A 4,832-nucleotide genomic window follows, 5' to 3' on the forward strand; every position below is an offset into this window, starting at 1 on the left:
ATTGAATGGATTGAATGGATGGTTTGTACTGCTTGTTCTTGATCAGTGTTCTCAGTTTGTTTTACTGCTGGGACTAAAGACAAGAGTCCCTTTTCCCACTCAGAATATGTCAGTTCAGTGTCTTTGAAAGAGGCGACTTGAACATTAAAGTTCTTTTTGGTTCATCAGAGTTAGATTCTCTCATTAGAGAGTTTTCAGCAGAGGTGCACTGACGCTAAGTAGGTGCGTGGAGAGCTCATAGCAGCCTTCCAGTATCTGAAGGGAGCCTATAGGGATGCTGGGGAGGGACTCTTCATTAGCGACTGTAGTGATAGGACAAGGGGTAATGGGTTAAAACTTAAACAGAAGAAGTTTAGATCGGATATAAGGAGGAAATTCCTTCCTGTTAAGGTGATGAGGCACTGGAATAGGTTGCCCAGGGAGGTTGTGAATGCTCCATCCCTGGCAGTGTTCAAGACCAGGTTGGACGAGGCCTTGGGTGACATGGTTTAGTGTGAGGTATCCCTGCCCATGGCAGGGGGATTGGAACTGGATGATCTTAAGGTCCTTTCCAACCCTAACTATTCTATGGTTCTATTGAATTTTAATTTCTTTCTTTAATCAAATGTATCTAAAGTCATCATCCCTGAATAGCAAAACATATCAATAGCCAACTAGAAGATCATGCACAAAAGATCACACTCCTCAAAGTCTGAGAGGCTTTATGCATGCTCATGCCACATTCTTCAATCGTCAAAGGAGGTCATTCATATAAATTCAGTAAAGACAGTAATGCGTGAATCTGATGCTACCCTGACCCCTCTTCCACCTTCAAAAGCAACTCTAAAACCTTAAACAGTAAAATTCAAGCATAAAGGCACCTCCACTGCTGCCAAACAGATAGCCTATGCCTGAACTCAATTTACAAAACAGAGACAACACTGTATGTTAGACACTGTAATAGATTCAAGTTTATTTTCAGAATATACATCTACCTTCAGTAAACTGCAAAGCACAAACAAAATAAAAAAACACTGACAGAGACAGCAGCCTGTAAGTGATACAGACAACTGAAAGAACAAACTTAACAGATTATAATAATTATTTTATTTTCATAGCAAATGGAGGGGTTTTCCTTCATAATTTGCTATAACAGGAACAGCAATAATGCTTGTAAAACTACTAATCCAGAAGTCCATCATATTTGAACATCATATTTGAAAAATTGTGGCAGTCAGGTGAAGTGCTCAACAACTGGTTAAAGGGCAATACAACCCCCATTTTCAAGAAGGAGAAAATGGATGACCCGGGGAATTACAGAGCAGTCAGTCTCACCTCTGTGCCTGGCAAAATCTTGGGGCAGATTCTCCTGGAAGGCTTGCTAAGGCACATGAAAAACAACAAGGTGCTTGGTAACAGCCAGCATGGCTTCACTAAGGGGAAATCCTGCCTGACCAATTTGGTGGCCTTCTATGATGGGGCTACAGAACTGATGGACAGGGGTAGAGCAGTTGATGTCATCTGGACTTGTGCAAAGAGCTCGACACTGTCCCACACAACATCCTTGTCTCTAAATTGGAGAGACATCAATTTGATGGATGGACCACTCAGTGGATAAAGAAGTGGCTGGATGGCAGCACGGAAAGAGTTGTGGTCAATGGCTCAATGTCCGGCTGGAGACCAGTAACGAGTGGTGTCCCTCAGGGATCGGTGTTGGGACCGATCTTGTTCAACATCTTTGTCGCTGACATGGACAGTGGGATTGAGTGCGCCCTCAGCAAGTTTGCCCATGACACCAAGCTGTGTGGTTCGGTTGATACGCTGGAGGGAAGGAATGGCATCCAGAGGGACCTTGATACGCTTGTGAGGTGGGTGCCAACCTTATGAAGTTTAACCATGCCAAGTGCAAGGTCCTACACCTGGGTTGGAGCAATCCCAGGCACAGCTACAGGCTGGGCAGAGAAGAGATTCAGAGCAGCCCTGCGGAGAAGGACTTGGGGGTGATGATGATGAGAAAATGAACATGAGCCGGCTTCAGTGTGCACTTGCAGCCCAGAAAGCAACCGTATCCTGGGCTGCATCAAAAGGAGTGTGACCAGCAGGTCGAAGGAGGTGAGACTGCCCTCTCTCTCTGTGCCCACTCTGCTCTTGTGAGACCTCACCTGGAGTCTGTGTTTGTAGTTCTAGTCTCTTCAACATAAAAAGAACATGGAACTGTTGGAACAAGTCCAGAGGAGAACCACGAGGGTGATCAGGGAACTGGAGCACCTCCTGTATGAATATAGGCTGAGAAAGTTGGGGCTGTTCAGCCTGGAGTAGAGAAGGCTGCGTGGAGACCTCATAGCAGCCTTCCAGTATCTGAAGGGGGGCTATAGGGATACTGGTGATGGTCTGTTCATTAGGGACTGTAGTGATGGGACAAGGGGTAACGAGTTAAAACTTAAACAGAGGAAGTTTAGATTGGATATAAGGAGGAAATTCTTTCCTGTAAGGGTGGTGAGGCACTGGAATGGGTTGCCCAAGGACGTTGTGTATGCTCCATCCTTGGCGGTGTTCAAGGCCAGGTTGGACAGAGGCTTGGGTGCCATGGTTTAGTGTGAGGTGTCCCTGCCCATGGCAGGGGGGTTGGAACTGGATGATCGTAAGGTCCTTTGCAACCCTAACTATTCTATGATTCTATGATTCAATTGGTGCTGAAGTGGAAATTGTAGCTGATATTATATTTAACGGTGGACTGTGGTCACTGGGTTCACTCTGACTGAAAAATATCCATTTCTATTTTTGAGGTAAATGAAGAACAGTATATGAAGTTCAACTAAAAATTAAGAATGTTTTTTCTCCTTAGCACTTATACATTGATAATGCTATTTGCATTTATTACCCTGTATTTTGTGTCTAAGAGAAACCAAAAAAAAAAACCCCAAACAACCAAAAAACAAAAAGCCTTTTTACAATAAAGGACTTGCAGTAGGAATTTTTATTTGAGTGGCCTTGGCCTGTGGAGACAGTGTTCTCACAGGAGAATGCATAATTGGTACATAAACTCTGAATAATCCTGAAAGATACAGCAAGGCCATGAGAGGCCCGAAGAAGCTTAAGCAAGCAAGATAAGAAGCAGCTGGAATTCGCTGAGTTAATGAGAACTGTGGACTGTTGGCAAGCTGTCGAGGTCATGTTCTCACACCTGTGCTTAACCAATTATATGTTAGTCACTAAGGGTCTTCAAGACATGTATCCAATCAGAATATGCCAAGTCACTGTAAGTGCATGTAAGAAATAGTATATAAGGAGTTAAGGCTTTGTAATAAATTTGGCAATCACTTGATCACATTTATCGTCTCTGCATTGTCCGTGACTCCCTCATCAACATTGGCCTTGTGAAAGTGTGAGATGTACAATACTGAAGAAGTTACTCATTTCTCAGCACTGTAGATTTAGGAACTGAAAAGCATTATAGGAATGATCTAATCGTTTCTGTTGCTTTGCTAGAAATAAAACTAAGACACTAATTCAAAGAGTATCAGCAGTACAGGTGTCCCTTAAAGGGCTACCCTGTAGCAAAGAAGTTCAGCTAAATTGTATTACCCCTTTGCTTAAGATAATGGGGGTTTGCAGCAGATGAATTCTAGATTGTTCTGCAATGAAGTGAAATGCTCCTTTGTCTGCAGGAATGTGTGTTCCACTTCTGATCCTACTTCCACTTGAAATAACACTCAGCGTGAATTTAGAAACAGAGAGAAGAATGAATATGCTTTTGCCATTGTGTTGATCTAAGGAGCTGCAAGAACTATTGATATTCTTATATGCTTTCTACTTAGCTTTCCCTCTGTATGTAATTCTTTCTAGATTATATTTTTTATTCCTTGCAAAAATTCATCTCTCTGAATTAATTTTTTTGGTCATTTATCTTCCTAGAATTTATCCTTTTTTATAGAAATGAAGGAAAAACCCTCTGCTATATGAAACGCTGTGGAGCAGTTCTTCTGCGAAATCCCCCAGATCTTCAAGCTCTCCTGCTCACATTCCTACCTCAGGGAAGTTGGGCTTCTTGTGATTGGAGTCTGTGTCACATTTGGCTGTTTTGTCTTCATTGTGGGGTCCTATGTGCAGATCTTCAGGGCCGTGCTGAGGATCCCCTGTGAGCAGGAACGCCACAAAACCTTTTCCACGTGCCTCCCTCACCTGGTCATGTCTCCCTGCTTGTCAGCACTGGTACCTTTGCCTACCTGAAGTCCCCCTCCACCTCCTCCCCATCCCTGGATCTTGTGGTGTCAGTGCTGTACTCGGTGGTGCCCCCAGCGGTGAACCCCCTCATCTACAGCCTGAGGAGCAAGGAGCTTAAGGATGCTGTGAGGAAGCTGGTGACTGGATGTGATTCAGCAGCTATGCACTGCTTGCTATACCTTGGAAAGGGCTCCCATTTTAGGTCATGACAGGCCACATCTGTCTTTGCTGCTTTACATTTGTTTTCTTATTTCAATTTGTGGTGATGTTGTCTTCATTAAAATGTCAGTTTTCATCTCCTCCTGCTTAAGTAGCCACTTGTGTTGTGTAACCCACTGTCTTTGTGTCACTTGGGTATCTCTGTATTTAGGGGAAATAAATCATCCTTCAGCAACTTCTTCTCTGTGATATGCCCTCACAAATCAGGACTGAATGGGAATGAAATCAAATGGCTGCTCCAGCGCTGGGATGGCTGCTCTGTACCTGGAGCAGGAAGAGCTCTTTAGGAGCCCAAGGGCAGGGGCTGTTGTGTTGGTGTAGGGAGATGGGATGGCATGGGGGGAGCTGCAGACCTCACAAGGTATCCCGAGCAGGAGAGCAGGGGACACAGGGGTCCCTGCAGGGGACTC

The 4,832-nt window shown here is 44.2% G+C and overlaps 1 pseudogene; it reads left to right on the forward strand.

Moving 5' to 3' along the window:
- The first annotated feature begins 3,945 nt into the window (after nucleotides 1–3,945).
- On the forward strand, nucleotides 3,946–4,548 carry LOC134172557 (olfactory receptor 14J1-like; annotated as a pseudogene).
- Nucleotides 4,549–4,832: the final 284 nt, after the last annotated feature.

Source organism: Pezoporus occidentalis, unplaced genomic scaffold (assembly GCF_034315485.1).
Source record: "Pezoporus occidentalis ecotype Australia unplaced genomic scaffold, CSIRO_AGI_Poc_V1 ctg1138, whole genome shotgun sequence".
Taxonomy (NCBI): Eukaryota; Metazoa; Chordata; class Aves; order Psittaciformes; family Psittacidae; genus Pezoporus; species Pezoporus occidentalis.